The sequence below is a fragment of the Labeo rohita genome, chromosome 11, assembly GCF_022985175.1.
Source record: "Labeo rohita strain BAU-BD-2019 chromosome 11, IGBB_LRoh.1.0, whole genome shotgun sequence".
Lineage (NCBI taxonomy): Eukaryota > Metazoa > Chordata > Actinopteri > Cypriniformes > Cyprinidae > Labeo > Labeo rohita.
In genome coordinates this window covers 16,943,713-16,965,724 of record NC_066879.1, presented here as the reverse complement: position 1 = coordinate 16,965,724, position 22,012 = coordinate 16,943,713, and the positions used below count along the sequence as shown (strand labels likewise).

Below are 22,012 nucleotides of genomic sequence, written 5' to 3'. Positions count from 1 at the left end.
TTGGGCGAGATTGGAGAAAGTATTTTAACAATGGAAAAATGCCATCAGCTTTAAAGAATGATCATGTTTACAAGACAATCATGATTTTCTGGTGGGTTCTGGTTTTATTTAAGCCCTGATTGTTCGAGTTGGCCGGTGTGTTAATTAACAAATGGTGGATGATGGCTAATACAGGTCATAATTAAGATTTAATTATGAATGTTGACTGTAGAATTCGTGGAAGGGATAACAGAGAAGTTAGCCAGATAATACTACTCATTTAGCTGGTTTATACTTTAAGAAATGATGGAAAGCAAAATGACTTAAAATACAAAGTTTGTGCTGTAGCACAGAAAAAATATCTGCTAGCAGGGTCATAAAAATCTATTTAATTAAAAGAAAAAACTAAATTATTATTCTTACCCAACTGGCAAAACATTTTTCTTGATTTAAGCAAAAAACTCAATTAAATTTGATACGTTTTTCAGAAAACAAGAAAAAAATACATAATTTTGCTTCTCAAGTAACTTGGCTTTTAGTTTAATTTTTAGATATTTGTAACAAGACAAAATAGTGAGCAATAAAATCATTTTTTACAAATCAAGATGCTCTTCATTTTGTTGCATTAGTGCTATAAAAGCTTAGTGTTTTTGTCAATATGTAATAAAGAGAGAAAGAAAGATGAATCCAACACAACCATTACCTTTATTTCTAACCAAAATCAATTTTAATTAATCCAATCCCTGGAAAAACAGCAAAATGGTTATTTATGTATTTATTTACCAAACTAATCATAGTTTCACCTAAAATATCATACTTAGGTAATGTTACAATGAAAGCGAACAGTTTAATTCAAAATATAACTTAAATGGAAAGAAGTTCTGCAAGATTTATAACTTAAAAAAAAGCCACTGCTATTGCATTCTTTAAGTCTTGAGATCTAGCTCAAGTTTCCTCTTAAGTCTAGAGAATCTGATCATCTGCCAGGCCAAAAAAAAGTCCCTGAACAGTGATGGAAACACTGTAAAAACCATGAATAGTAGCCGTAATTATAGCATTTTGACAAAACTGTGTAAAACTTGGTCGATATTTGTTAAAGCAGCGAGCGACTTCTGAGAAAACCATCGTTCAATGCTAAAATGAGCCACAATTCCATTCAGTCAGAGTGTTTTAATCAGTACAGATGACAGTCGGGTGAAAGCAATGCGTCTGTGTGAAGCAAACATTCATTCATGTCATTTCATGGATCAAAACCGCCACGCAGAAGGGCTCCATTAATCAGCATTAACTCGCATCGAGCGGCTTTGACGTGACAGATCTCACTTGACGGGTCTCCTCTCACTTGTAATTCAACACGGCGACTTACGCTTGGACTGCAGCTGAGCTTTGGAAAAAAGAAAAAAAAAAAAAAAAAAGTCGAGTGAGAACCTCTGAGGATCTGGCCCTCAGACAGGATGTGACTAGCTTACAGCCCCAGCTTTTAGACCTCGAGATTTCTCTGAGGATTGACAAAACGTTCCCTGCCAGACGAGCGTATGCATCCGGGGGTGGCAGGGGAGGCAGGGACGGGCTCAGACAGGGACATGCGGACGCTCGGTCTATGTGTCATCGCTTTTTTCACCGGGTGAGATGGAGAGAACGCATCGAAGGACGCCGGTGACACATGGGCGAGCTGCTTTATTAAAATTCTGCCCACGGTGTTGCCCCTGACACTGACTCAGAGCCACCGTCTACCCCCTCCACCTGCTCCCACAGAGGTCGATCTGCTAATGACGTGGCCACCGGCCCCAAATGTCACTGGATTGCAGCCGATAAAAAGACGAGGTGAGTTTTGTGGCTTTTGAATCGCTCTGCTTTGCGGGTGAAGATGTGAATATGAAGGGGGGTTAATCGTGAGTGCGTTTGTGGACTTCTGTGTTTCTCCATAACTTGGAGCGTCGACTTGATTGAATGTAATTACTTCCACGGAAGAACACCTGCACGGCGGATATGATCCAAGAAATGTCATTTGCAAAGTCTTCTTCTTTCTCAGCATCTGACACTAGTTTTCTTTGATATCACATGCAGTCTTAAAAGTAGAAGAACTGTTTGTGCTTCCCCAAATAATCTTTCAGTAAACGGTTCCTAAAAGAAACATTTTTTCCTAGTGTAATAAACATTTTAAAACTCAAAAGAACCATTTTTGACTATTAAAAATTTTTTGTGGAATGGAAAGACTTCATGGAATGGTTAGAATTAACCTGTAGTGCATACGCTCTTAAAAATAAGGGTTCTTTATTGGCATCTAAGGTTCCATATGGAACCTTAGATGCCAGTTAAAGTCAAAAATTGACATACACCTTGCAGAATCTGCAAAATGTTAATTATTTTACCACAATAAGAGAGATCATACAAAATGCATGTTATTTTTTATACGAAATGATAATACTAAATGATCCACACCTGTTTTTTTTAATTTTGTTTTGTTTTTTTTTGTGTTTTTGAGTCCCTTTTTTTGTCCTGAACAGTTAAACTGCCCGCTGTTCTTCAGAAAAATCCTTAAGGTCCCATAAATTCTGTGTTTTTCAGCATTTCTGTGTATTTAAACCCTTTCCATCAATGACTGTATGATTATGAGATCCATCTTTTCACACTGAGGACAACTGAGGGACTCATATGCAACTATTACAAAAGGTTCAAACGTTCACTGATGCTCCAGAAAGAAAAACGATGCATTAAGAGCCGGGGGTGTAAACTTTTGAACAGAATGAAGATGTATACATTTTTCTTATTTTGCCTAAATATCTTTTTTCATTTAGTACTGCCCTTCACAAGCTACAGAAGATACTTACATGTTTACCAGAAGATAAAATAAGTGAAATTTACCCTAACCTTCAAATTCCGAAAGTTTTCACCCCCCGGCTCTTAATGCATCGTTTTTCCTTCTGGAGCATCAGTAAGCGTTTGAACCTTCTGTATTAGTTGCATATGAGTCCTTCAGTTGTCCTCAGTGTGAAAAGATGGATCTCAAATCATACAGTCATTGTAGGAAAGGGTTCAAATACACAAAAATGCTGAAAAACCAAAGAATTTGTGGGATTTGTGGCAGTTTATCAGTTCAGTGCTAACAACGGACTCATGAACAACTATTACAGAAAAAAAAAAAAAAAAAACGCTGTGGATTATTCAGCTATTATTTTCTCTTGTGGACTATATGTAAATGTCTTTTATGTGAAATATCTTATTCAGGTCAGTACTAAATAAAAAAAATAGCATGCATTTTGTATGATCCCTCTTTTTTTGGTAAAATAATTAACATTTAGCAGATTCTGCAAGGTGTATGTAACCTTTTGACTTCAACTGTATATACATTGCTCCCATCATGCACTGAGGCATGAATACTTAACAAGGTCGATTTATTTATTTATTTATTTTTTTTTTTTGTTTTCCAGCTGTATTTACACTTTCATCATTGCTTTTGTTGTCAGGTTTAGTAACTTGTGATTTTGTTACATCTGGAGTTCATTCTCTACTCAAAACGACACAATCATTCTTAAAAACGTTCCACAGAATGTTAGCGTCATGGTGCATTATGTAACAGGTATTGAAGTTTCTGTGTTCGGGTGAGTGCCGTATTGTTAATTATGTAGATGTGGTATCTACATGAGATCAAATGTATTATTTACTTAGATGTTTCTAAATTTAATTCAGTGCTGTATTGAGTAAAATCTATTGTATTGCTAAGCAAGTGTAGTGTAGATATAGTGTAGATTTTAATAACATGTGACAATAATACAGGTAAATTGTACAGAGTTGTGGCAGGAACATTTACTTAAAATGTGTCAGTGCAAATTATTACTATATGTAACACTATGTAATTATATATATATATATATATATATATATATATATATATATACACACACACACACACACACACATATATATATATATATATATATATATATATATTACCTGCATGTCATGTGACAGTGGGGGTTATGCGCAGCAAACTTATCTATTTAACACAGGTTGCGTTGTTTCCGGTTCAGGTCTTTTGCATGTGCTTTCAGGACTGCAAATATGCAAATGTGTTATTAAATTATTTAAATATTACTTTAAAATCTCAGATGGGCCTCAAAATAAAATAAACAAATAAATAAGGTCAAAGAGGTTTAAAAATAAAAGAAAAAATGAAAAAGGTACTGGTAATATTCTGCCAGGGCATTGTCTGTTAAGTTTACTAACATTTCCTTTAACCCCAAAACACAACATAATGTAATGCATAATTCAAAACATGAGTAAAACACTAGTGAAAAATTCATGAAATCCTTCATATTAGTACTCTGAACCCAATGTTTACAGACTTTTCTTAGAGGGCTGCTAATGCAGCCAGTTGGAAATCTTGCTAACACATTAATACAGTGCTGAACACTAAAGTAATAAAGATTATGATATTACGATTTGAAAGGGGTGTTACCTTTGGGATACAGTATGTTGCTCTCAAATTTTGACCTTCAGCTTCCATGTCCTTGTCAAAAGTCCTTACAAGTAGGTTATCAGTAACACTTTAGTTTAGAGATCAGTTCTCACTATTAACTAGTTGCTTTTTAGCATGTATATTATTATCATATTTACTGTTTATTAGTATTTATAAAGCATGCATATTACTAGCATATTGGCTGTTTACTAGTATTTATAAAGCATGCATATTACTAGCGTATTGGCTGTTTATTAGTATTTATAAAGCATGCATATTACTAGCGTATTGGCTGTTTATTAGTATTTATAAAGCATACATATTACTAGCGTATTGGCTGTTTATTAGTATTTATAAAGCATGCATTTTACTAGCATACTGGCTGTTCATTAGTACTTATAATGCATGCATATTACTAGCATATTGGCTGTTTATTAGTATTTATAAAGCATGCATTTTACTAGCATACTGACTGTTGATTAGTACTTAGAATGCATGCATATCACTAGCATATTGGCTGTTTATTAGTATTTATAAAGCATACATATCACTAGCATATTGGCTGTTTATATTTATAAAAACATGCATATTACTAGCATATTGGCTGTTTATTAGTACTTACAATGCACATATTAATGCTTTATTCTGCATGACCATAGTTTAGATCCTTTAATCCTACCCCATAACCAAACTTAACAACTACTTTATTAACTATTAATAAGCAGCTAATGAGGAATGTTTTAAACCAATTGTCATGGTTAACAGTTAGTTAATGAGAACTGGTCCTCAAACTAAAGTGTGACCCACTTTGGTTTAGGGAACACATTGTGTTCCTTCAAAAAACTCCTAATTTTGTGTTTATTGATAGTAAGTAAGGTAGCTGTAGTAGTTAAATTTAGGTATTGTGCAGGATTAAGGGATCTAGAATACCGTCGTGCATGAAAGTATTAATAATCAGACAATATTCCAGTAATATGCATGCTAAAAAGTACTAGTTAATACTAGTAAATAGTAACAACTAGTCAATAGTGACTGTTCCTAATCTAAAGTGTTACCAACATAACTAGGCCTACTGTCCTCTGAATGGATACTTTTTACATATTGAGTCTAGGCCAAATGCAAATTCTCCATAGTGTGGAAGACACTGTGAAAATAACATGAACAAACTGCATCATTAATGCATCCCGGCGCTCTTAATTCTCAGCCGTTAGTTAATAATCCCACAACAAGCCTCGGCAGATTCCAAGAATTAAGTGGCAGGGATTTTTTCAAATTTCTTGTTTTAATGAAACGGCTCTTCTCAAATGAGTCTGGCACTCTATTGACGGCAGCCAAAAGCCTGCATTTGTATTCGCGCACACAGATCGGCTCCTCTCATGAATCAATTTCAAACAGAGAATACGCTGTGAAATTAAATAGCCTTTAGCGAGATGCTACACCCCTGAAATTATTCAAACAGACAGTTGAGAATTGTTATGGTTATGGAAAAGTGGGGGTGGCACTATTAGATATCCAATCTTATAACCAACTGTGCGGAAAGCTGGAAACACTCTTCATTAAAAGACTATTGTGGGAAGATTGTTTGCGATGCACTGACCTCTGCGTCTGGAGGAATCAAAGGACTTTTGTCCGATTTCAAACCGCAATTTCCTGCCCGTGCCCTCAAAAAGCGCAGGGCGTTCGTGCATGATCAAAAAACGCGTCGCGATTTTCATTGAGTTTTGATTTACAATGTCTGCTGTGTCTTATTTCACTTCTTGTTCTAGCTTTAGACACACAGAACACATAAAAGAGGCTCTTTAAATCTTTTATACATCACCTCAGCGCTCAAGACATGTCTGCGGGCTACACATTCTGCTTTACTGTGGTTTCATGAGAAAGATGGTCTATTATATTCAGTATCATCAGAAAGGCACCACAGCATCTTTTTACTAAAAAAGAAAGAAAAAAAAAATCCAATATCTCTGTACACTGTAATACAGACAATATGACTGGCTTTTATAGGACTGTGATGGTATATGGCCTTTTTCAGCAGATGATATTTGAATTGCTCCATAGACACTGAAAAGGCTCATGACACTGGTCTGCCATCTAGTGGAGGAGTCTGACATCAGCTCACACTGAGCTCAACATCATCTTTGGCACTTCATATACAAAATGTTCAAAACATTGTAAAGCTGCAATATGTATATACTACAGAGCTGCAGGACTGACATCTCCGTGATTCAGGCTCCTCAGAGGTGTTTCGGTAGCTTTGGAAAGAAATCATTTTTAGAAATTTCAAACATTACTAGAAATAAATGTCTTAAAGATATTGTATTTACTATCCATCTTTCTATCTATCTATCTATCTATCTATCTATGTATCTGTCTATCTATCTGTCTGTCTATTATCCATCCAACTATCTATTTATCCTACTAGCTATCTGTCATTCATCTAACAGTGTATCCATTTGTCGATCTGAATATCTATCCATCCATCATCTCTGTTCATCTATCCGACTTCATGTATTCATCCATTTGACTATCCATTTATCTATCTATTTATCTATCTCTCTATCTCTCTATCTATCTATCCATCCATCCATCCAAACATCCATCTATCTATCATCTATCTATCTATCTATCTATCTATCTATCTATCTATCTATTTTATCCATCTATTATTCAGACTATGTATCCATTCGTTTATCTGAATTTCTATCCATCCATCCATTCATCCATCCACCAGAACATCTGTCCATCTATCTATCTATCATCCATCACTATCTATTCATCCTACTAGCTATCTGTCACTCATCTATGTATCCATTTGTTTATCTGAATATCTATCCATCATCTCTGTTCATCTATCTGACTATATCTATTCATGTATTCATCCATTTGACTATCCATCTCATCTCATGTATTCATCCATCAGAACATCTGTCTGTTGATGTGTCCATCTTTCTATCTGTCTGTCTTTCTGTCTATCTATCTATCTATCTATCTATCTATCTATCTATCTATCTTCCTATCTATCTGTCTATTATCCATCCAACTATCTATTTATCCTACTAGCTATGTGTCATTCATCTAACAGTGTATCCATTTGTTTATCTGAATATCTGTCCATCCATCATCTCTGTTCATCTATCCGCCTTCATGTATTCATCCATTTGACTATCCATCTATCTATCCATCTATCTATCTATCTATCTATCTATCTATCTATCTATCTATCTATCTATCTATCTATCTATCATCTATCCATCTATCCATCTATCTATCTATCTATCTATCTATCTATCTATCTATCTATCTGTCTGTCTATCTATCTATCTATCTATCCTTTTATCCATCTATTATCCAGACTATGTATCCATTCATTTATCTGAATTTCTATCCATCCATCCATTCATCCATCCACCAGAACATCTGTCCATCTGTCTGTCTGTCTGTCTGTCTGTCTGTCTGTCTGTCTATCTATCTATCTATCTATCTATCTATCTATTCATCCTACTAGCTATCTGTCATTCATCTATGCATCCATTTGTTTATCTGAATATCTAACCATCATCTCTGTTCATCTATCTGACTATATCTATTCATGTATTCATCCATTTGACTATCCATTCATCTCTCTCTCTCTCTCTCTCTCCCTCCCTATCTATCCCATCAGAACATCTGTCTGTTGATGTGTCCATCTCTCTATCTATCTGTCTATCTATCTATCTGTCTATCTATCTGTCTATCTATCTGTCTATCTATCTGTCTATCTATCTATCTATCTATCTATCTATCTATCTATCTATCTATCTATCCATCCATCCATCCGTCCATTTATCCATCTATTATCCAGCCAACTGTCTATCCATCCTATTAGCTATCTGTCATTCATTGACTATCTATCCATTCATCCACCCATCAGAACATCTGTCCATCTATCTCTCTCTCTCTCTTTCTCTCTCTATCCAGCTGTCTGTTCTATCTATTCACCCAACTATCCATCCATCCTATTAGCTATCTGTCATTCATTGACTATGTATCCATTCGTTTTTCTGAATATCTATCTATCCATCCACCATCTCTGTCGATCTATCTATTTATCCATCCACCTATCTATCTGTCCATTTATCCATCTATTATCCAGCCAACTGTCTATCCATTCTATTAGCTATCTGTCATTTATTAACTATGTATCCATTCATTTATCTGAATTTCTATCCACCCATCCATCCATCCAGTCGATTCATCCATCCGACTATATCTATCCATCTATCCATCCATCAGAATATCTATTTGTCGATCTATCTATCCGACTATTCATCTATCCATCTGTCCGACTATCAGTTTCTTCCATCCATCTTTTCACATATGACAATGTAAAATTTAAAACGATATCTGGTGATAAATCATGTATCTCTGTGACCTCCTATTAAATTATAGATAATGAATGATGTTGATAATTAAACAGGAATCATCTAAATCACTCAAGCACATGTTAGTCTAGAGGACATTTTGCCTGTCTTGTCTTTGAAAACTTTGAAGGTCTTTTGTAAGTCATCTTTTGTTTGTTCCAGTCTAACAGCTTGTTTTTCTTTGTCCTCTAATACCTGTTTCTCCTCCATATCATCCACTGATTTTCCTAAACCTCCATCACCCTTCCCTCTCTCTCTCTCTCGCTCTGATTCTGATATCAATCTACCACTCTCAACCTCTGCCTCATTTCTATCATTTGTTCATCTGTCCTCTCATCGTCTCTCTCTCTCTTTTGCTCTCTGAGGTCAGACATCTTGCTAGCGGGCTGGAAGCGAGAGCTGTTGATTGGGTTTAAGATGTGGAGGAGAGAGGGTTCAGGAGAGAGATGAGACAGTGAGAGAAAGCCGGAGAACTCAAAGCCTGCCGATGCATGAAGGGGGTACAGACGTGTATTTAGAGGACAGATAAAGAGAAATAGCGCAACACTCCCCGAGGAACATGTTATTGCTCAGACATTGCTTTTTCACAGCTCAGGAGACCTAAAGGCTTCAGCTTTTGTTTTGATGTTAAAATAGCAGTGCAGAAATGACACGCTTCACCTTTACGTCCCAACTCTGCCTCAGATGTTTTTGCTAAAATTCCAGAGAAAATTAGAAAATTATACAATAGTCAACATACAATAAAAACAGAGTAGGGCTGCACAATATGAGGGGGGAAAAAACTGGATTGTGATTTTTCTGAAACAAAAAATGTGATTGCATGTGATTTGTATGCGTGTTGTGATTTTATAAATGTAGCTATAAAGTAATAATAATAATAATAACAAATGTTTAAATTTTACTGTATAACAAAACTAGTATTTAAAAATACTATAATAATTTTACATTTGTAATACTAATATTTAACCCTGAATCGTAATTTTTCGGGTGAAAACCATGATTGCAATTCATATGCATGTTGTGATTTTGTCAATATGGCTAAAAAGTAATATTAACAAAATATTAATATTAATAATAACAATAATAAATAAAATATAAAAACAAAAAAATAAGAAACATTACTCATGTAAATTTTACTGTATAATAAAAGTAATATTTAAAAATAATCAAATTTTATATAACAAATGTAAAATTACATTATTAATATATCAAACTGAATTGTGAATGTTTTGCTAAAAATTGCGATTGCATGTTGTGATTTTATCAATATGGCTATTAAGTAATAATAATAATAATAATAAATAAAAATGACTAAAAATCTCATTTATATATATATGATATAAATACAACTAAAAATAAAGAATTATTACCCATGTAAATTTTACTGTATAATAAAAGTAGTATTTAAAAATAATAAAATAATTTTACATTACAAATGTAAAATTACAATACTAATATTTAAACCCAAATTATGATTTTTCTGCTACAAATTGTGATTGCAATTTGTATGCATGTTGTAATTTATCAATATAGTTAATAATAATAATAATAATAATAATAATAATAATAATAATAAAATAACAATATAAATAAATAAATAAGAATTATTACTAAATTTTACTGTATAATAAAACTAGTAGTTAAAAATACTGTAACAATTTTACATTACAAATTTAAAATTGCAATACTAATACTTAAGTTGTTTTAATTTCTTAATTTACAAACGTTAAAACCAGGGGTCACCGAACCCCTGTTCCTGGAGGGCCGGTGTCCTGCAGAGTTTACCTCCAACTTTCCTCAACACACCTGCCTGGAAGTTTCAAGTATACCTAGTAAGATCTTGATTAGCTGGTTCAGGTGTGTTTGATTAGGGTTGGAGCTAAACTCTGCAGGGACACCGGCCCTCCAGGACCGGATCAGGTGACCCCTGCGTTAAACCATCAAACTTTTATTTTGACAGAAAAAACGCAACATGGCAGCTACAAGCATTTGCATTTTGGAAAATCTGATGAGGAATTTGATTACAGACTTTGATATCTTGTCAAATCTGAGCATAGTTTGAGACATTGTTGAGAGAGAGAGAGACAAACGTCTCTATTTTCTTTCAAATTAATCTCAATTCCAGGAGAAACAATGACGACTTGGAAAAAAAAAAATAAAGACTGAAAACTTGTCTTTTCAAAAAAAAAAATCCATCCATCAGAAAAAAAGGATGGAAAACAAGGCTTGAGGAAACAAGACGTGATCTAGGACATTAAACGTCTTCGCTGAGGAACCGCTCGCATGGAAGCCTTAAAGAGACACATGCATAAAACATCACAAATTTATTGCACAAGTGCGTTTAGTGCTCCAAGGCATTAAAGAACACATGTATTACAACGGGAGGTGTAAATACGTTACGTGAAACAAGAAGAAAGCACAAAGTGACAGCTGAAATGATGGAATGGGAGGATGAAGACAAACTAGCTGTAATGCAGTTTATTCCCAGCGAGCAATATCTACTCAGAGTTGTTTTTAGTTCAGCGTACATCATTCACTCAGCGTAACCCCACACGCTTATGCAACAGATTCGATTTCGGGTTGTTAACGGAGCAGCACCGGCCCTCCCCGCTCCGCATCTGTCCTGCTCCGTGATGAGATTCAGAACGCGAGCCGGAAAAAAACTTTCTACAGAGGGAAATAAACGTCTCGGCATCTCCCGAGGCCTTGCTTCGTTTTCCCACAGATAAAAGCGGGGGAAAAAACGGCAAACAAATGTTCGACTGAAAACAGCCATAATTATCTCGGTGTAAAGGCAATTCACACAGTGCTGGGGAGGTGTCTGCCTGCACTATTTTCAGCTTCTATCAGCTTAATGAGAGGACTGCTGCCAACGCAGACAAACTAATGCTAAACACACTCCATTTAAACCCTAAAGATAACTCTGCCAAGGACATGCATGTTAAAAATAAGTGTCAGGTGAGCACAAATTGCAACACAGCAGTTTAACCAATGTGACACTTTTGCAGGTTACCATATGTGTAATTTGTGTGACATTTGTCACCCTACTGTATGAGTGGAGAGACACCAAATTTAAGAGTTTACAAACTGCTTTCACTCCTAGCATCCCAAAATGGACACTTTAACTCAAGTTGGAGTAAACAGCATTATTTAGATTGACGTAAATGAAAATGAGGCTGTGCATGGCAAAAATTCCTATTCATTACAAGCATTTATGTCTTATTTTGCCGGTAAAATATCGAAAAACCCTTAAAGGGACAGTTCCCCCAAAATTAACGTTCTGTTATCATTTACTCACTCTCAAGTTGTTTCAAACCTGTACGAGTTTCAGTCTTCTGTTGAGCACAACATATATTATTTTGGAGAATGTGTGTAACCAAACTGTTGATATTTCCCATACTAATTTTTGGGGGAACAATCCCCAAGGTGTCCACATCCAGAACAACGATTTACAGATAACGGACTCACCCCCTTGTCATCCAAAATGTTCATGTCTTTCTTTCTTCAGTTGGAAAAAAAATTGTCAGCGGATCCACTGACACACGTGGCTTTCAAACGCTCCCGTTGTGCTTATTTGTGAGCGCTCGGTGAGGAGCGTGAGGCACTTATCATTGTAGCCAATCACAGTCATGTCTGTTGAGCATGTGAACACTATGACCAAACGGTGATGTTTAAAAATCGGCTCAACAATGCTCAAATGTGAGCGGGAAATGGACGTTTTTAAAATTTCAGTACCGAAAGTACCGAACCTGGTACCATTTGAAGCCCTATAATGGACTGCTATGGTGCCCCGAGTTTGAACTTTAAAAATGTAGTTTAATTGCTGCTTCAAACGATCCCAAATGTGGGTGTAAACGATCCCAGGCGAGGAAGGGTCTTATCTAGCAAAACGATTGGTTATTTTCATAAAAATAATACAATTTGAATACTTTTTAATGTCAAACTCTCATCTTGTCTAACTCTGCCTGGACTGTTTTTTTTTTTCGGTTCATGACAGTTTAGGGGTATGTCGAAAAACTCCCATGTCATGTTCTCCCTCAACTTCAAAATCATCCTTTATACACTGTGTGCATAATTATTAGACACGCTGATATTCTGGTCATATTTTTTTTCCAAACATATTTGACCAATTCTAAACCACATTAATCTTAATAACTACTATCGATTTTGTATTTAATCATTTATATGTGATATATAATTGTCCATGAAGGCTAGAAGTGAAAAACTCCTTATATTCAGGTGTGCATAATTATTAGGCACGTTTTCTTTTACATATAAATAAACCAAAAAAGAGATTTAACCCAGACTGAAAAGCAAAAAATTATTAAATGCCCAAGAGAAGGATGTAATACTAATGCAAGAATTTGCAAAGTTAAGGCATGACCATTGGACAGAGAAATGCTTGTTGGGTCAGCACAGTGAGAAAAAATAGTGGAGAAGAAAAGACGCATGCTAACTGCAAAAGAATTAAGAATTAAGGAAAAGAATTAGGTGTGAAACCATCAGGAGCCATTTAGTCTCCAGTGCCACCGTTTTCCAGAACTGCAACCTACCTGGAGTCTTCAGAAGTACAATGTGTCAGGTTCTCACTCAGAGACTTTGCTTGGGTGAAAAATCCTAAAAAATGACCCTCACTTAAAAAGAATAACATGCTGAAATACATGAAGACTGTTTCCTATAGGCTTTACAGACAGATAAGTTGAGAGTGAATCTTAAAGGTCCAGCATCAAATCCTCTTATACCACTAAAGAATTTATCTTCCAAAATCTGGCAGTAAGTTTTGGGAGTTTATTTTATCTGTTTTATCTGTCCATCTCTGCAAGTCAGACTTTTCAGGATAGGAGATAAACTAAACATAAACTCCCAAAATGTACTGCCAGATTCCGGAAGATAAACTCTTGAATCAGAGGTATAAGAGGATGTGATGCTTATCCTTCAAGAGTCACTCTCACTCTCATGTTCAATTCAATTCTAGTATTGCATTAGTATTGCATTCTTCTCATGGGCATTTAATAATTTTGACTTTTCAGTCTGAGTTAAATCTCTTTTTTGGCTTGTTTTATCTGTAAAGGAAAACATGCCTCATAATTATGCACACCTGAGTATGAGTTTTTTTTACTTCCATTCTTCATGGACAATTATATATAATCTACAAATGATTAAATACAAAATTAATAGTAGTCAATAAAATTGATGTGGTTTGGAATTGGTAAAATGTGCTTGGTAAAAAAAAGTTATTATTCAGTTATTATATTTTTAAAACTGAAAATAACCACTCCAGTTATTTTATTGATCCGAAGGGACATAAGCTAGCATACATTTGGTGCACGTCTCATAAAACGTTAAAAAATGTCAATATCTGGGAGTAAGAGAAGAGCAGACGTGGGTAAATTTGAGATGCAAAAAAAGAACTCAATTCGGTCCCGTCTTCTGTGCCTTCAACACAGTGCACGTGAAAGGAGAAATACAAAATAATATCCAATTGTCAGTTTTGATGAGTATTCATGTAAACGCACTAGGTTAATGTAATATAAACAGTTGGGAAAAAATATAGGATGTGTATCAATGCATTGCATCCATGCATTCAGTTTTAAAGGGACAGCAGCCTTTAGTTGCTATTGTCTGTGGCATTGATGTCAAGCAACAAAAAAAGACAGAAAATCACTCACTGCTCTTGACTGAATCACTTTAGTAGCTGTAATAAAGATTAATCTAAATTAATATTTATATAAATAAATATGTCTGCTTGAAAGAATGAAGAATTTGGTGAACAAGTTGTTATAAAGAATGCATAATTCGCCTATATAACCATTGGCATTTCATTGAAAAGAAGATTATGGTATTATATAAGGCATGTTGCGTGTCACAGCATCTAAATCTGTGTCTATGATAAAACCTTAATATCAAACCTATATAATGTGTTTGGAAATGTTAATGTGTTTGGAAATGCTTAATAAATGCATTACACTGTAAATAAACCTATTAGATTTGAGCTAAAATCTTATGATATTTAGTCGACTAAAACTAGACTAAAACTAAAACAATTCAATTACTAAAATATGACTAAAACTAAATGGGTAAGACTATGGGTAAGACTAAATCATAATTTGCTGTCAAAATTAACACTGCACTGCCCAGAAGTCAATTTTCCATCACTCGTTTCTGATGCGACACGTCAAAATTCACATAAAAACAGGGAGATGGAAACACAACTACTGACTTCCAGTGTTGGGGGTAAGTAACGCAAGTAACGCAAGTAACGCAAGTAACGTAATATTATTACTTTTTTCAAGTAGCTAGTAAAGTAAAGTAGTAAGAACTAGTAAAGTAATGCATTACTTTTTAATTGACAAGAAAATTTATTTCTTTATAACTTATTTGAGGTACTTCTTTCAAATGAGTAATGCCAGTTACTTTCCCTACCATTTATTGATTAAAAGCTCTCCTGTCCCCATGTTGAGAGAAATCGGGAGTAAGATGTTAGTTCTAGAATAAATGTGGACATGCATTGATTCATCTCACTCACAAAAACAGATTCAGTATTCCTCAAAATGAATAAAAACACTGAAATTCAACCCAGAATAATCACACAAACCTGCAATAATTAAATATGTTAAATAATACAAATATCCTTTATGCATTTAATCCCATTTTATTAACCGATGTCTTTGCTGCCAACCTTCGATGATCCAATTCAACCATACTAATAAGCAAAAAATTACTCAAGATAATCTAACATTTGTTTTCCTTTTTTATTGCTGAAGACTTGACATTTTTTTCTCTGTGGTCTACTGTACAGACATGAATTTACTTTTCTCAAAGCCTGAGGCTTTTGGTGTAAAAAGGCTTTTATATTTGCCTAAAATAGAACTTTTTATATTAAAAACAAACAAACAAACAAACCCCTGCCCAGATTTAAAAAGTAACGCAAAATAAAGTAACGCATTACTTTCCATAAAAAGTAACTAAGTAACGTAATTAGTAACTTTTTTAGGGAGTAACTCAATATTGTAATGCATTACTTTTAAAAGTTACTTTTCTCAACACTGCTGACTTCTACAGTAGTTTTTTTTTTTTTTTTTCCCCGTACCATGAAGTCAATGGCTACCATCAACTGTTTGGTAACCAACATTCTTCAAAATACCTTCTTTTGTGCTCAAGAGAAGAAAGAAACTCATACAGGTTTGGAACAACTTGAAAGAGAAAGAGAATTGCGAAATTTAGATTTTTGGGTGAACTATCCCTTTAGTTGAGAAGCAAGCATTTGATATACCTTAATGCATCTTTAAAATCCGCACGTCCTGATTTTGTTGACCCTGGAACAACATTTTAATCCAAAAATTGAATCTTGACCACATCCCTACACCTAAACCTAACCTTACCCATGAGTAATCCCTAAAATCAGAGGAAATATAGATGAATGTCACTAACACTGATTGTAAGCCTAAACTTCACAAAAACTATAAACTGATTTTTCAAGTCTGATTGGTTCATCACAATGTTGTTCCAGGGTCAACAAAGATGTTGATCCAGGAACATGTCGTACTTGATAAAATCAGGCTCTGTGTTAAAATCCACCTTATTTTTTCTGTAAGAGCAGGTGTGGCCATTTGTAAATTTTATGGGTCCGGTTTCCAGTCTCTTCCACATCCAGCTATGTTTAGCTACACAAAACAGCTCGTTTTGCTGCTTGATATTGATAATTGGTGTGTCTTACCATATTTTAATGTATTATGTTAATTATAAACACACTAGTTTGTACTGCAAACTGTTTTACCGTTTATCACACGTTGATATTCTTCTCGTTATTTTCCTATAGCGGCTATTAATCCGGATGTCTCGCCCATACACTGTAAAAAATAAAAAACACAATTTGTTGAGTCAGCTTAAAATAATTTGTTACCCTGCTGCCTTAAAATTTTAAGTTCAGTCAACTAAAATAAATTCAGTCAACTTGAAATGTTAAGTTGTTCTAAGTAACAACTTAGATATTTGTGTTTGCTAAACTTAACAGATGGGTAAGTAACCCAGCTGCCTTAAAATTGTAAGTTGATTCAACTCAAATATCTAAGCTGTCACTTAGTATAATTTAACATTTCAAGTTGAATAAACTTTTTTTTTGAGTTGACGGAACTTAAAATTTTAAGGCAGCCAGGTTACAAATTATTTTAAGTTGACTCAACAAATTGTTTTTTACACTGTAGGCTTACCTCCACATTGAAAAATAAGGTGGCTATATGAGCATATTTTTGGTATAAACTTAACTGAAAAAATTAGAGTATAGGTCATAAACCCTGTCCTCTCTATTTAAAAATGAAAAAATATATGTACATAGAAAAAATATGAATTTATGCTTCAAATAAATTTTCCCCAAATACCTTAAATGTCATTTTAGGTAGTTTTTATCACATGTATGCATGCATGTACAACATTTTGCAAATATCCAGTAGACGCCGTTTTGTCTGATCAACAATAGCCACACTAACCATCTGAAAGGAAGGCCAGAGCTGGTAATTGGCAGTTGCAATTAGATTGTTTGGCATTACACATCGTCTGGGAGTCGGATGCAATGGTCCATCTGGACACAAAGTCATGTTTACATGGTAAAGGCTTCAAACAATGACCATTTATGAGGAGAGCAGACTGAAACAGATTAGGTTTTCCAAGTTAGTGGCATAAAATCTTACAAATTAGACATGTTTTTTTTTTTATAATACCGATTTCTAATCTGCCATTTCCATTACAGCCTTTTAGCGCTGTACATCCAGGTATTTCTAATTGATTGTGAACATATTCATCATTCTTTGGGTTTATTTTGTGATAGTAGTCAGCTAACATTATCTGCCAGCAGATGACAATGTGAAAACCAAAATAACATAGTTTAACTGCGTTAAATGTCAATCAGATGTTTCATTTTTTAAGTGGGTGGTTCTTGGCCTGAAGAAGCTGCAAAATGGATCTGATTTTCATCTGACAGTCAAATGTCTCGTTACGTGTCTCATGACCTCGCTTTCATTCTCCTCAAATTAAACGTGGTGTCTTCTGACTAAGGTCTTGCTTGTATAATCTTTATGACATATGAATCAGAGCTATTAAAAATGCTAGTTCCCTGCTAATGTTGTCGGCTGTTACTCATACGTTTGACATATGAGAAAAGATGGACTCCTTGGCAGAGAGCTGCAAAATATTGTGCCAGGTTTTATTGTCTCAAGGCAAGCCTCTTCTTTGAATGAACATACAGTCTTAATGAAAGAGTGTCCGTCTGTCTTCACAGGGACGCCTTTGCCTTTCATCTCTTTTGTTCTTTGACTTAAGAAATATCAAATTGAAGCTCCTTTAAGTGTGGATCTTGCATAATTCAAAGGCCGGCTAATGCTTTTGTTGAGAGAGGCTAGTGCCTTTCATCCCTCGGCATCTCCGAGCTGCTGTGGTGAAACCTGGAGCCGGCGCTGCTGAGCCGCAGCCGAGCAGCTGAGGGGGAGTTCAGCTGTTCTGCTCTCGCTTTCACAATGTGCAATGAGACAGATGAGAGAGGCTCTTCTGAGAGAAGAAAGCAAGTGAAAGCGAGAGCAGTAGTTGTGCTGCATTTGAGTGGACTTGGCAAGCGATACAAAGTAGAGCCTTTCATATACAACTGTGCTTTCAACTGATAAACCTGATACTAGTGTCTGAAGCTTACAGTAAATTATGTTGAAATATATTAAATTGAATAATGCTGAAAAAACTGATTTGATTGATTACACACTGTACTGCAACATAAACTCTTAAAAAATAATTTTAGTAATCAAGTCATGTTTTTAAAAGTTAAATACATTTCAAATTGCAATTTTATTTATTTATATAAATAAGTAAAATTATTAAATTGTATAAAAATGTAATTCAATTCTATTTAATTATATTAAACTTTAATTTACAATTAAAAAAAATCACAATTAAAAAATTGTGGAAATATTATTTTGTTTAGTAACCTACTGTACATGAGATTTTTGAACAGTAGTGTTTATTGATACAAAAAACATGCTGTTCTTAAATGCTGTTCTTTTTACTAAAAAATATCACAGGTTGCAAAAAAAAAAAATAAATAAATAAAATAAAATAAAATAAATAAATATACAGTATATACACACATATGTGTGTGTGTGTATATATATATATATATATATATATATATATATATATATATACACACACACACACACATACATATACATACATATATATATACATATATATGTGTGTGTATATATATATATATATATATATATATATATATATGTGTGTGTGTGTGTGTGTGTGTGTGTGTGTGTGTGTGTGTGTGTGTTTGTGTTTCAAAAAAGAAATATTATATAGCAGCACAACTGTTTCCAACATTGATGATAAATTAGCATATTCTGAAGATTTCTGAAGGATCATATACAAATCTAGGCACTGGAGTAATGAGGATGAAAATTCAGCTTTGCATCACAGGAATTAATTATAAAAATCTGTATAAGTATTTACAAAAATAAATATTTTACAGAAAATTAAAACAGAAACCTGTTCGTTTAAAATTGTAATATATATTCCCCTTGGGCCAAGAATCGTTAAGTGAAATTCCTTCATGCCTCCTGAAGGTCACGGGATATTTATTCAAAGGCTAGATTTGTTCTTTTTTCCCCCTCTGAGAAAAAAGGGGCGACCAAATTTGAGTGTATTCCTAGAACGTTGAGGTCACCAGTCGCACTTACTGTGAAATCTCTTTTGTTCCGGCCTGCGACAATATATCATCTTCATGCAGTGTAACTGAACGATGACATCACGCTCCGATAATGGAGCTTTTATTGCCATCAAGGTCATCAGAAAACTAGCAATTGGCCCTGACTGAACGCAGTGTGCATGCGGCCCACCGACAAAGAGCATCACTAATCAGAATTAACCCTCACTGAGATCGCAATGAGATGAATTGAGAGGAATCTCAAGAACACAGTTTGTTCCTTTGTCTTCTGCTCACCTCACGGTTGGGTTCAGATGGAATTTCCACCAGGAGAATAATCACTCTTATTTTCTGACCTTGTGGAGTGATTATATTTCTTGTACCACAGAGTGCAGACAATTCACCCATTCCCTCTAATCAATGAGTAAATAAACAGGTGTATTGTTTTTAGTGGATGTTTATAGCTGTCTCCAGCACTTCTCTGACAAATAACAACAGTATAAAGTCAGTTAAATTTGACATAAACTGACATAAAGATGACATAAACTGAAAAATCGTTCACCACAATGTTTTAAGAGAGTAAAATAGGGTCAATTTTTTTCTGTCAGTTGTCATGTTGACTTTAAACTTTAAATCATTCTCAGATACATTTAACGCCTGTTTGTTTAAACCAGGCACGTTTACAACATATGCAAAAATATATTTGACTACAAACATCCTAAAACAAAACACACTCAAAAAAGATGATGATGATGAAGAAAAAGAAAAAGATTGATTAACATCAGAAAAAGATGAATTTGTGTAATAGATGATGAAGAAATTGCATGATAGAAGAAAAAAAGGAATTGTACGATAGAACAAAACAAAAGAAGACATTAATGATATTAGAAGAGGAAGAAGAAGGAATTCTAGAAGGAGGATTAGAAGGAAGAGGCAATGTATGAAGAAGAAAAAGAAGAAGAAGAAGGAGAAAGTGTAAGATAGAAGAACCATAGCAAGAAGGAGGACATGTATGATATCAGAAGAAGAGAAAAAATTATAATATAGGAGGACACGGAGTTGGAGAAATTGCATATCAAAAGGAAAAGGAAATGTAAGACAGAAGAAGAACAATATGATATTAGAAGAAGAAGTAGCAGTAGAAATTGTAAGATGAGAAGAAGGAATTCTGGAAGATAGACAAGAAGAAGGAGGCAATGAATGAAGATGATGATGAACAGGAAGAAGAAATTATAAGAAGAAGAACGATAAGGAGGAGGAAGTGTATGATATCAGAGGAAGATGATTTAAATAAATATCAGAAGAAGAAGTATATTCAAATGGAAAACCATTAGTTTAAATTTCAATATTTTACAGTTTTACTGTATATTCCCCTTGGGCCAAGAATCTTAGATTGTGAAGAAATTTCTTAAAAAAAATAAATAAATTTTACTAATCCCAAACCTTTGAATGGCAGTGTATAAGTATATATATACATACACACACATTCCACTTGGGCCAAGAATCGTTAAGTGAAATTCCATCATGCCTCCTGAAGGTCATGGGATATTTATTCAAAGGCTAGATTTGTTCTTTTTCTCCCTCTGGGAAAAAAATGGTGACCAAACTTGAGTGTATTCAAGTACATCAAGTACACAGCAATATAGAAGAAGGACAAGGAGGAGGAGAAATTGCATATCACAAGGATATCATGATAGAAGAAGAAGAAACTAAGATATAGAAGAAGCAGGAATTGCAAATCAGAAGATAAAGTAACTGTATGATATTATTTGAAGAACAATGCAATGCAATACAATTGTTTAAGAGATTAACAAATAAATGTTTCTCAAAAGCAACACATATTTGATACATTTTAATAAGACTTTTTTTAATATTGTGTGGATCAAGTAAACTAAGCTTCCTCATTATTAACAATATGAAAGTTATTCTTATGTCTGCTTGACTACAAAAACTAGAAATGATTTCACAGGAAACAGACCTGAGGTGAACACTTTCATGATTATCCTAAAAGAACTTTTAAAAAATGTAAGACTTTTTTAAGACCTTTTTAAAACCAACAAAAAAATAAGGGGGAAAAAAAATCGAAGGGAAAACAAAACAGCAATATGTTGTATAGGTCAAGTTTTACTTTCACTTTCAAATTAGCAGCAATTCAGTGTCTAGCAATTGTTTGTTTTTAGTTCGTTTGAGTTTTCCCTCTTTTCTTCACTTTCCTTCGGTTTTAATTAGCTTGTAAAAGCATCATGCGCATTTTACTGTCACTTTTAAATGAGCAGCATTAATGTAACGTAACAAACTTTTATTAACAAAACTAATAATAATACACCATGTTATATGCCTAATAAAAAATACTAACTTACACAAAGTTTAATTGGGTATACAAAACTGAAAATCAGTAAACACTGTAACCAAATAAAAAAGAAACGTAGAACGTTTATTAGCCAAATGAATATAAAAGCTTGGAAGCATTGCATACACCTT

The 22,012-nt window shown here is 34.2% G+C and overlaps 1 protein-coding gene across 2 annotated transcripts in view; it reads left to right on the top strand.

Moving 5' to 3' along the window:
* cdk18 (cyclin dependent kinase 18) overlaps nucleotides 1-22,012 on the top strand; it is a 128,600-nt gene that overhangs the window by 12,888 nt on the left and 93,700 nt on the right. The window contains exon 1 of one of the 2 annotated variants that reach the window (XM_051123309.1): nucleotides 1,521-1,803. The exons of the other annotated variant lie outside the window; for it this stretch is intronic. The gene's annotated coding sequence lies outside the window, so the exon portion shown is untranslated. Of the gene's footprint in view, nucleotides 1-1,520; nucleotides 1,804-22,012 lie in introns of those variants that run through there. 2 annotated transcript variants of the gene reach the window in all.